This window comes from Martes martes (assembly GCF_963455335.1).
Source record: "Martes martes genome assembly, chromosome: 3".
Classification (NCBI taxonomy): Eukaryota; Metazoa; Chordata; class Mammalia; order Carnivora; family Mustelidae; genus Martes; species Martes martes.
In genome coordinates this window covers 136725429-136738416 of record NC_137890.1, presented here as the reverse complement: position 1 = coordinate 136738416, position 12988 = coordinate 136725429, and the positions used below count along the sequence as shown (strand labels likewise).

At 31.8% G+C, this 12988-nt stretch overlaps 1 long non-coding RNA gene across 1 annotated transcript; it reads right to left on the bottom strand.

The window, feature by feature from the left end:
- Positions 1 to 320: 320 nt before the first annotated feature.
- LOC308340415 lies at positions 321 to 12203 on the bottom strand. The gene is made up of 3 exons (XR_013966593.1): positions 12067 to 12203; positions 8386 to 8492; positions 321 to 2096 (listed from the first exon to the last, which is right to left on the bottom strand). It is a non-coding gene; the product is annotated as an uncharacterized lncRNA (long non-coding RNA).
- Positions 12204 to 12988: the final 785 nt, after the last annotated feature.

Below are 12988 nucleotides of genomic sequence, written 5' to 3'. Positions count from 1 at the left end.
TCTCCCTCTCTCTTTTTCCTTTGTTCATTAGTTTTGTTCTTAAATGCCACATATGAGTGAAATCATAAGGTATTTGTCTTTCTCTGATTTATTTTGCTTAGCATTACAAGAGCTGTCTAGCTCCATCCATGTTTTGCAAATGGTAAGATTTCATTATTGTTTAAGGTTGAATAGTATTCCATTGGTGTCTGTATATCACATCTTCTTTATTCATTCATCTATCAGTGGACATTTGGCTATCGTAAACAATGCTGCTGTAAACCTAGCGGTGCATATATCCCTTTGAATTAGTATTAATTTTTTTTGTATTTTTTGGGTAAATACCCAGTAGTGCAATTAGTGGAACGTAGGGTAATTCTATTATTACGTTTTTGAGGAAACTCCATAGTCTTTTCCCCAGTGGCTTCACCACTTTGCATTTCTACCAAAGTGCAAGAGGGTTCATTTTTCTCCACATTCTCATCAACACTTGTTGTTTCTTCTGTTTTTAATTTTAGCCATTCTGATAGGTGTGATGTGATATCCCATTGTAGTTTTGATTGCAATTCCCTGATGATGAATGATGTTGAGCATCTTTTCATGTGTCTGTTGCCCATCTGGGTGTCTTCTTTGGACAAATATCTCTTTATGTCTTCTGTCCTTTTTTAAAAATGGGATTATTTGTTTTTTGGATCTTGTAGAAGTTCTTTACATATCTTGGATACTAAGCTTTTATGAGATATAACATTTGTAAATATCTTTTCTTATTCAGTAGGCTGTCTTTTAGTTTTGTTGATTGTTTCCTTTGCTGTGCAGAAGCTTTTTATTTTTATGTAGTCCCAAGTTTATTTTTCCTTTTATTTCCCTTGCCTCAGAAGACATATCTAGGAAAATACTGCATCGCCAATGTCAGTGAAATTATTGCCTGTGCTCTCTAGTATTTTTATGGTTTTAAGTTTCACATTTAGGTCTTTAATCCATTTTGAATTTATTTTTGTGTATGGTGAAAGAAAGTGTTCCAGTTTCATTCTTTTGCATGTAGCTGTCAGTTTTCCCAACACCATTTGTTGAACAACACCATTTGTTATTTTTGTGTATGGTGAAAGAAAGTGTTCCAGTTTCATTCTTTTGCATGTAGCTGTCAGTTTTCCCAACACCATTTGTTGACTTCTTCCCATTGGATATTCTTTCTTGTTCTGTCAAGGATTAATTGACCATATAATTGTGGGTTTATTTCTGGAATTTCTATTCCATTCTATTGATCTATGTGTCTATTTTTGTGCCAGTACCATACAGTTTTGATTACTAAAGCTTTGTAATGTAACTTGAAGTCTGGAATTGTGAACACATCTCTCACTTTAAATCAAAAGCTAGAAATGATTATGCTTAGTGAGGAAGACATGTTGAAATCCAAAAGAGGCTGAAAGCTAAGCCTCTTGTACAAGACAGTTAGCTAAGTTGTGAATGCAAAGGAAAAGTTCATGAAGTAAATTAAAATGACACTCCAGTGAATGCACAACTAAGAAAACAAGCCTTATTTATTGCTAATATTTGAAAGAAGTTCTACTGTGGATAAAATGATATCAAACATAATCACGTGCTACAGAAAAATTATTTGTGAAAGGAGGAATCAATCAATCCAGCAAACTTCATGGTTGTGTTATTTTAAGAAATTGTCACAGTTACCCCAACTTTCAGGAACTACCATCCTGATTAGTCAGCAGCCATCAACAGGGAGGCATGACCCTCCACCAGCAAAAAACTGATGACTTTCTGGAAGGGGATGGTTATTATTACTAGTTTTTTTTTTTTTTAAACCAATGGAGTATTTTTAAATTAAATTGTGCATATTGGGGTTTTTTAGAGATAATGCTATGTTATGCTTAATAGACTACAGAATAGTGTAAACATAACTTTTATATGCACTGGGAAGTAAAAAAAAAAATCATTAGACTTGCTTTATTGCAACATATACTTATTGTGGTAGTCTGGAACCAAACCCACAATATCTTCAAGGTATACCTCCTACCATCTCAGGCTTCTTGCCAAAAGCTTTTCTTGAGCCATTTCCAAAGAAAAACAGGAGAGGAAAGAAGTAAAGCAAAACTCAGAGTGGCCTGAAAAATAGAAAAAAAAGAACAAACTTGGGGACAAGAACAGCATTCTTATATTAAGGACTACTAGTTAATAGAGGAAACAAGTCAGGAAAAAAACAAGCACTTCTGTTTTGAGGAATAAATCTTTTGCTTGGCACCTGCCCACTCATCATAGCTGTGTCTTCTCAGACTGTAAGTGCTGTCTTACTCCATTCAGATACTCATGAGAACCATCTTCTTTCCAACTTATACTTCCAAACATCAGTTTCAGACCACTTTCTATATGTCTTTCATTTATCTGTTGGAATCAATGTCTGAATAGATTGTAAGGTGTTAGAGGGCAGGCTCTGGGCTGTTGTGAATAGAATCTAAAACTCTACCACAATTCCCACATACAGATGAACACTTTACATGCACATGCACATACAGAAATACAACTTTTTAATTATTTGGATGGTTTTGATCATTGAATGTCTCCTCATTTTCCACAGAGAACAATGTCATATTCATTGTTCTCTGTGAACATGAGAACAATGTTCTCATGTCCCATTCACCATTTTTACCCAGCATACCTCTCACCACTGTTTGTTTTGTTTCCTAAACACTACACCCCACATTTGTAGGATACTAGAAATCTTGACCTTGCAAACATTCAATGATTTAATTCTTTCATGATTTTGTCCACGGTTTTCTCTTGGCTTTGAACACCCTTCAAGCTTCCTCAAAATTTATATTCCTACTTATCCTTCAAACTCAAATCTCTAAATCTTTTCTCATTCTCTTCAAACATACTCAGTCAGTACCCTTCTCCAGAATATCCACATTGCTTTGCTTATATATTAATTATGATAATTAACACACTTACTTCCACTGAAATTAATGCTGTGCCAAATCTTTGTTCCCAGTTTTCTTATTTATTCAACAAATACTACATGGCATTTCTTGAAGGTGGAGACTTTAATCTTACCTGATTATGTGATCTTTTCAGCTCTTAGCTCCATGAAACTATGAACCCTTTTATTTTTACCTTTCTAATACTACCACTTGAAACATTAAATTATTAATTGGAATAATAATATCTGTTATCATGAGCTGAACAATTACCATGTGCCAGATGTTTTAATAATCTTATTTCAGTATATTCTTAAGAAATGTTTGAAGTGATTATTACTAAATTTATTTCACAGGGAAAAATTAGTCTAAGATGGATTAATTTGTCTAAATTCATACAGGAATTGTCAGTTTGGGATTTGAATCCAGTTCTGTTTGAAGGGAAGATCTGTATTTTTAACCATTATGTGCATGGTCTCCCCAAAAGCAGGCAGGCAGCAAGTGGGGAATTTAACTGAATGTTGACCATTTCATAAATGATAATTTACTATTAAAGAGTTGAATGAATTATGAAAAATAAAGTACTAATTCTGGTGCTAATGAGGACAGAAAAAATGATCAATTTTATCTAAATTCATTAAGATTTATTACATAAGTAGCCAACTTTTAAAACCAAAGCATTTTTTTAATAAACTATCTACATTAGATCATTACTACTTTTTGACTTGGAATCCCTCTAAGACAAGATTCTAAATATTCTCTTGGAAATAAGAATAAGACAAAAAAATTATAATGAAGAAATTAGGGAGCACTAAGTTAAACTGTTAGAAAATAGGTTATACAATCCATACAAAGACCTCATCAAAAGGCAGAGAAACCACTCAAGGATTACATTAAGTAATAGGGTTAAGAAGAATATGGTCTGAAAGAATTGAGTATCTTCTAATAACTGTAAGTACACGAGTTTCTAAAATGCCATACATAATATCCATGAAATTATGTTGCATAATGTAATAACACGTTATGCTACCATTAACGCATTATAACTATGTCATTTGGAAGGCTAATTTTTTTGTGTAAAACCACTTAACTACATAAAATTGAAAATAATGATTATTGTAACTACTTTCACTTTTCATCTTTAGAAGTTCAGGATTAAATACTCCATATGCGGTTATTTTATGGTGATGTGTATTTTTATGGAGTGGTCATATAGTGTTCTAAGTAATAATTGTCTTAAAATTCCCAAATACATAAATCATAAGATCTTTTCACATATTATCATTATGAAAAGTCAAAGTAAGTCACTTAACACCTACTTAACAGTACATATAGAGTTGAACATAAAATTTGGATAAAATCTCAAAAGAAAACTACAAGTTTTATGGAAGAAGTAAGGGAGCTAGAATTTTATGGGCTAGGCACTATATTTTATATGCAGGATTTATCCAAATGCATGTAAAATAGGGTATTATTTTCTTCATTTTAAAAATTTTCTCCATTTTTAGGAATAAGAAGGATGAAACACAGAGAGGTAAAACTCTGCTTAATATCACAGAACTAATAAGTAGACGAGAGGCTCCCTAAATATTATGTAACATGTATTCAATCAATTAACTTTACCTGAACATTTATTAGATATCAAATGTAGCTTTATATGCTGAAAATTACAAAGATGTTTAGGTTATTGTTTCTATCCTTAAGGATCTCACCACATACTGAAGAGAGACAGATAAACATATATACTGTAATGCCTGTAAGACATTATGGGAGTTTAAGCTATGAAGTCTTCCTGTAATATGGATATCATGACTAGAGAATGATAGATTAAGGAGAGTAAGGAAATAAAGAACTCCAACTTTAAACTTCTCCATATAGGTTTTAATTAATCTGCCATTTTTCCTTATCTCCCTTCTATTTTATGTCTATTTTATAAAAACTATTCTTTGTGAACAAAGAACCCTGACAGTATGTCTGACAAATGCTATATAATATATTCCACATTCAAAAAGCATTTTTTGAATTTTTTAATTCCAATTATCTGCCTTTGATTTTTTTAATCCCAATTATCTGCCTTGAAGTATAGGTAAAGACTGGGTAAAGGCAGGTAGTAGAGTTTTTCAAATGGAGATTAGGTAGAAGAAAGACTAAACATGATTTAGTATGGTAAATGCTCTTACGCTGGTTATTACATTCATCTCCACAAATCTCAAACACCAAGATTTAATGCACCTTTTGTGCTAGTGCTTTTTTCCTTTCTTCTTGAGTATAATAAATGATTATTCATATATTTAAGATATGAAAGCATTACAGGTGGTACATTGTCTATCATATTTAAGCTTATAATATTTATTAGTTATATTACTAGCTATATTACAAATATTTAAAATTATTTATTAATGTATTCTTTTCATGGGTTTATGATTGGGATTCTTTACTCTTTTAGTTTCCTCTGTCATATTTGTCATTTCTTTCTTGTTTTCGTATAGTTCTGAACATATATCAACCCAATCTATTTTTCTTCTTATTATTTCTCTTTCTCTCTCTTTTATTTTTTTTTTTTTGCATTAGAGTTGGCAACATTTCCCAATTATTATCAGCTGCAAATTTAATTAACATGCTGTTTATTTCTTCTTCCAGATAATTAATAAAGTTGTTAGAGAAAACTTGGATGAACACCAAACACCCCACCAGACATCTCCCCTAAGTCGGATGCTCTGCCATTTATAATTACCTTTTTCTTATGGTCCTTAAGCAAATTTTCAGTGCTCATTCCAGAGCCAATTTAAATTAATTTGGAGGGAACTACTTTAAGAAATACACCAACTGTTTCATAGTCCCTTCTTAGAACTTTGATTCTGTAAAACATTTATACTTTATTACTCATGCCAAAACTATATTAATGAAATTGGACAGTTAAGCACAGGTAGAGCAAAGTCTAAAAGTTCTCAATGAGAGAGTCATGGTCTCAATAAACATTTAAGACAAAGCTCTAATTGCATTATTTATGACTTAAATGAGAACATGAAAGAGGCATTTACTTTTCACCTTTTGTGCCACTGATTTCCCATTTCACTTAATGAAATTACTAGCTGATTTCAACTTTTATTAATCATTTTTGGCATTTAATATATTCTATAGTAATACATTGAAAAGTGATTAACTTTTTGCCAAAATTGAAGAAGAGTGTTTTAAGAAAGCTTTACATTGATATCATTTCAAGAGTTTCCAAGTGTAAAACTTTAGCACTAACCCAGGATTATTTTCATAATTTTAAACTTGTGTAATGTGATGGATTCAAATTTAAAGCTATTTCTTAGATTTTTACATTATGTGTTAATATATAAGTATTACTGTATGTGTTACCATCTTTGATTCCTATAATCACGGAATTTTAAAGCTAGGAGGTATACAAAATAATAATCAATATAATTCTCTTGTTTTATAGGTGAAAAAAAGATACTGAACTTAGAAATGATGACTAGGCCAGGTTGATCAGTCTGGTACTGTGATCCATAGAACCATTGTCTTTTTATTTTTTTGAACCATTGTCTTTGAACCAAAACTTTAGAGATTCAGATCTCTTAGAGATAGATATTTAAAAGTTTTCCTTTTCTGATCGTGTTGATTGTGGCAGCAATCCAGAAGAAAACTGTGTATGTACTGTTTGGATTAAGTAATCAATTTACATATTTTCCAGAAGCCAAGGAGACAGCACAATCAGGAGATAGCATTGTAAATAAATGGCATTAATATAATTAGATTGTTATAACGTAACAAATCTATAGTACATGGAGTTATAGACTGCCTGCTCAATTACTGGAAATAGACAGATATGCCAATGGTCATTTGTCATTGTTAAGTTCAAGCTAGGCGTACTTATTAATAGAGGAAAAGTTCCAGGAACTCAAGAAGCAAGACCAATAAAGAATCTTAACAGCCAATAACCCCTTCTTGTGTCTAATCACAACAGGCAACCGAACATAATTTAGGAGTTTTACCTAAGTCATCTTCTGTCTGAACTTACTAAGAAATTATGGTTACTTAAATATCCATAATAAGCTAAAACATTTGCAAAAGAAATAGCTTTGATTTCCTATTGTTAAATTTAATGCAGTACATTCAAAACACATCTGTTCCTTCATTTTCCTACATGAGAGGCCAATGTCATATGTTTAAATGAACAACATAGGACTTTTATATTAGACAGTTCCTCTTAAGTGTGAAAGTCACTTGCCAAACTCTTCTCCTATGTCCCAACTTCCCTAAAAAGGTATTGATTTTGAGATCATAAGATGTGCTATACATAATTGTCATTTGCAGCTGTATCTCTGGATTTGCACATAATGTTAATTGTTGCAAATTTGATAATCAAGCTGTATTCCTCAAAAATATTTAATATTATACCAGTAATCTATTTTCTTAAAATAATAAATCTTTCCAAAAGTCAGAATTCAAATTATTGTTGAGGAAGATATTAAGATGCAAACAAACCATAAGTTTCAAGACAGAGAGCTGAGCACACAGTAACTTCTTTCAGTCAGACTCATTGAGTTGATTATATAGTAGCATACAAGTGAAAAAATACTTTAAAATTCTGAGGTACAAGCTATAGGAAAGCAGAGGACAAGAATATAAGAGAAACAATCATTTTGCAGAATTTCTTAAAAGTGAACACACACAAAATCAAACTTATGGATAAAGAAGGGCTAGCTAATTTAAAAAGTATTATTCAAATACATATATTTATTCATATCTCTATCATCTCTCTATATACATCCTAGAGCAGAATATTGATTTTTCAGAGTAGAACATTTTAGTATTGATATGTGGCATGCAGTATAGTGTGGCAAGTCTTGCCTGCTATACTGAAATAAAGGCCTCCAATTGTTAAACGGTATCCACTCACATAGGTTTTGTGGTCAGTCCTCTTAAATCAGGTGATGGGCTATAAGAAATAAGAGAAGCCCACATAAACTACCTATATTAATCAAATTAGTTCTTCACTCACACATAAAAATAATCACTAAATAATGATAAGACCTAGGGAATAACAATAGTTTAAAAGAAGACTGAGATAAAGAAACAGATAAACTAGGATCAGCAGTAGCAGAGAAAATGAACAGGGATGTTAAAAGAATTCCAAAGATACCTCCTCAAAGAGCATTGAGATGATATTGTATCATAACACAAGAACGTGCTTCCATGAGAAAGGAACAGAGAACCAGAAATAGTTCCTGAAATTGAGCTGATTGTCAAAATAATAGTAATAATAACAATAATAATAATAGCAATTTACAAAATTTACTGAAAAATTCCTTGAACATAGAGTAAAACATCAAAAAGATTGAACGCTTGAACAAAAAAGATTGAATACTTGAACAAAAACTAAGGAGTCACATAAAATAAATCTAAGAGGGCCATATATTTCTAACAGAATTTGATTCATTTATTAGTCAAATATGTATTGAGTGCTTACTATGTACTCCATATTGTCCTCAGGGATTTTGTCATAGTAATGAATAAGAAAGAATCTTGCCTTCATGGAGTTCACATTCTATTGGAGTAGATAAAACTCAAGGCATTCTAAAAAAAGAAAAGAAAACATAGGAGCAAATAAGAGGTATAAGTCACCAATAGAAAAATATGAAGAGATGCTAAACAGCATTTGTAAGATGGTTAAGAGTCAGTTCCAGAATACCACTGGGGGCACAGTGAAACAAAACACATTGTTGGAAAATGCAAGGTTCCAGAAATTTGATACTCATCCACTCTTTTTTTTTTTTAAACATTTCTAGAAAATGAAAATGAAATTTAAGAAAGATGAAGATATATATAATACATATATTTTATATATATATATGACATATATGTAATGGAATATTACTCGGCCATAAAAAGAATACAATCTTGTCATTTGCAACAACATGGATTGAGCTAAAGAGTATAATGCTAAGTGAAATAAGTCAGAGAAAGACAAATACTGTATGATTAGACTCATTTGTAGAATTTAAGAAACAAGACAGATGAACATTAGGGGGGAAAGAGAGAGAAGGAAGCAAACTATAATAGATTCTTAATTACAAGAACAAACAGGGTTGGTGGAGGGAAGCGGGTGGGGGATGGGCTAAATGGGTAATGGGGTTTAAGGAGGGCACTTGCTGTGAGGAACGCAGGGTGTTGTATAGAAGTGACGAATCGGTAAATTCTACACCTAAAACTAATATTACACTGAATGTTAAATAATAAGAATTTAAATTAAAAAATAGAAAAAAAGATAAAAACCAAATTTGACCATCATCTAGTAGTGTAAATAATATATGAGATCTAAAATATATTGGTTTTACATAGGAGTGCTTTGAGTCCCATAAAGAAATTTGTCCAAATTTCACCATTCACTCATCACCAGGGAAATACAAATTAAAACCACAATGAGATACCACCTCACACCTGTCAGAATGGTTAAAATTAAGAACACAGGAAATGACAGATATTGGTGAGGATGTGGAGAAAGAGGAACCCTCTTACCCTGGTGGTAAGAATACAAACTGGTACACTCTGGAAAACCGTATGGAGGTTCCTCAAAATTTAAATATAGCACTAACTTGCAACCCAGCACTACTAGGTATTTACCCAAAGGATGCAAAAATACTGATTCAAAGGGGCACAAGCACCCCAATGTTCATAGCAGCACTATCAACGATAGCCAAATTATGGAAAGAGCCCAAATGTCCATTGACTGATGAATGGATAAAGAATATGTGATACACACACACACACACACACACACACACACACGATATATTATAGATATGTTCTATCTAAAATATATAAATATATATTTCTATTTTTAATGATAAAACTATATAATTAGAAACTTTTGCTATCCAAAAAAGTCATAGCCCCAAAGTTTTGGAGCATTAATGAGTGTAAGAAAATAAAAGATGTTTGACTTTGACATTTAGTTTATCCCTCTTTAAAAGAAATAGATGTAGTTCAAAAAAACTGTCTCTGCTTTTTATAGAACCAATATCTACTGTATTCTGTACTCTATAGAACTCATTATTTAAATAATAATACTATTTCAAATACTATTCATTACCAATTTTCAGAATCAATCTTGATATTAAGTATAGAAAACTAAATTATACTATAGAAATAGACATAAAATATATTTTGTTATGCTATACTATATAAATAGATATATAAATAAGCAAATAAATGTACAACTGGCAATATCATACTCCTGACACAGCTTACAAAAATTGGGAGGGGCCAGAGAAAGAATGATGGAGGATGAGGTAGAGTGTTAATGTTTTCTTCTTATGTGTAGGGGAGTTATTTATATTGCCAAAAAGTTATGGATCAAGAAATAAAAGGTTAAGATCTTAAGGTGTAATCTATATAACTAAAGCTAAAAATGTAATTCACAAACTTTGGAGTTTAAGAACATAATTGAGTGACCTAAATTCTTTACTTTTCTTAATGGAAGTTATTTATTGTTGATAGATTAATAGAAAGTATTAAGTTATTTATTGCTGATAGATTAATAGAAAGCTTAGTATTTAGTTTTATGGAAGAAAGCAGCAGGAAGAGTTGGTAGGAAAACTTGCTTTTAATTTTATGTCTTTCTGTATTTCCAAATATTTCTTTTTGAAGTGCAGTTACATATATAGGAGGCACATTTTCAAGCCAAAAAAGCTACATGAACAAGATGGCAGCCAGTCATGTGGAATTATCTACTCATTAGCAGTAGTATCCTATGCTGAAAGTTCATTGCATTGTTCCTTTGTAGAATATCATCAATTTCAGCATGTACATTTTGTTGTCTGTATCATGTTGCTTGACAACGTTTCAAAAATGCTCCGTATGCTCAGAAATAGCTTGTGCGTGGCATATAGAAAGTACATAGTATATGTAGATCAAATGACTGATTTCTCCATTTCTTATTGCTGTGAAATATTTCTAAAACACAAGCTTCCTAATTTATGTTATCATGGACACACACACACACACACACACACACACACTGAGTTTCCTTAAAATAATAACCCATAACTTGCACCATGGAACTATACCCAAGAAGATAAAAGGAAAAAATAGTGTTTTATTTTGATATGTATCACTTCATTATTTAGTGATTTGGCATTTAGGATACATGATTTAAAGGGAAGAGGAAAACATAAGCATTTGGGATCATAACAAACAAAAAGGAGTTGGAAAAATGTAAGTTGAATATTTAACCTCTTGAGTGTGGTAAAAAGTGACCATTATGAAACAAATACACATCATATAAGTCCAACTTATTCTTAGAGTTAAACATTACATGTTATGCTGTTTTGAAGGAACAGCTTTTAACCTTATTAAAAAATATGTGGTGCATACACATAGATTGTATTATCAGGAGTCAAGAAAACAAGGTAAAGACAATGGCCTTAGACTAACTACATGCACTAAGATATTGAATTGGTCATTTGACATAATTGCTATTATGCTTAACTTTCAAATATGTCCACTACAGCAAGCAGCGACATCTCATTTATTTTCTTAAGAAGCTCAATATCTAGCAGACATGTACACAAAAAGGAGTTAATAAATATTTAATAAATAATAATTGAGTTCCACAATATGTTGGGTCATATAGAAAATATAGAAGAAAATTAAGCCATTCTCCAGACTTGGATAAAAATTAGAAAAAAAGAGAAACCAAATTACATACACTTCAAAATTAGAAAATATTTCTAAGAAAAAAATCTGGGTAAGAATGTCCAGGTATATCTCAGGTTATATTTGAGTATAATAATAACTTTATATTAGAGAAAACTGATTTTAAAATGTGTTACTCTGGTAAGCTTTTGTGGAAGAGGGGAACTAACCTGTATCTTACCAGTGAGCAGAATTGGTCATGGTGTGGGAATGGGGGGAAAAGTGCAGAGAAATTCCCTTGAGGCAGGAGCAAATATATGTGATTGGTTGGGGATTCTCTGTTAGGAAACAATGAGAAATCATTTTTAAGACAATGTTTGTGAATTTTCTAATTTTTTCCCTCATTGAATAGAAGACTAATTATCTCCATACTGGGACTTTGGGGGGATTCTCATGAAACATGGGACATAATTTTGTTTTATGCTTGTTGGTCTCTGGAAGAATGTGTGCTTACCTGGGAGGTATTGCAGTATAGGTAAATAGTGTTTCTTCAATAGTTAGGACATCTAAACAATATGTTCATCGGTATACATTTTCTTTATTTTGAATTATTAAAATCTCCTCAAATTGGGGAAAATAATTTTTGAGATATTTATCCTAGAGAGGAAACATATGTTAATGTTTAAAGTTTAGGCTATTTATCAGACTACTTGGGTTAAAGATTCCAGCTACTAACTATGACCTATGGCAAATAACCTAACTGTGCCTCAGTTTCCTAATCTACAAAATAAGAATAATGGTATTTAACTCATGGGGTGGTATTTAACTCATTTAACTCATGAGGTTTAAATGAGTTAATATAGGTAAAGCACTCAGTACCTTGCCTGTCATGTAGTATAAGCATATCACGAGAATAAGCTATTTTAATATTCACTTAAAAATAATAATTGCACATAGACAAAAAATGTTTAATCAAATAGAAAGATATACATTGAAAAATAACTGTTCCATGTCTGAGTTCCTTCTCGCAGAGGCAACCATTTTTTTCCATATCCCCACCCATCTGTAGTTCTACCCAAGAACCAAGTAGCTCTTTCCAATTTTCCAGCCTTCTTTTTATATCCCTCAGAACATGTTACAATTACATACGCCCAGGTCTTTAACGGTTCTATTTAGGTTTCCTTATTGGTATTATGTCTTTGTGTTAATATTAAAAATGACAACTTAGGGGCCCCTCGGTGGTTCAGTCAGTTAAGGGCCCGACCCTGGATTTCGGCTCAGGTCATGACCTCGGGGTTATGAGATGAAACCCTGTGTCGGCCCTGTGCTCACACACGGAGTCTGCCTTGAGATTTCTCTCTCTTTTTCTCTATCTTTCTAAAATAAATAAATAAATCTTGAAAGAAATAACCACTTAGTCATTATTTTCTAATCCA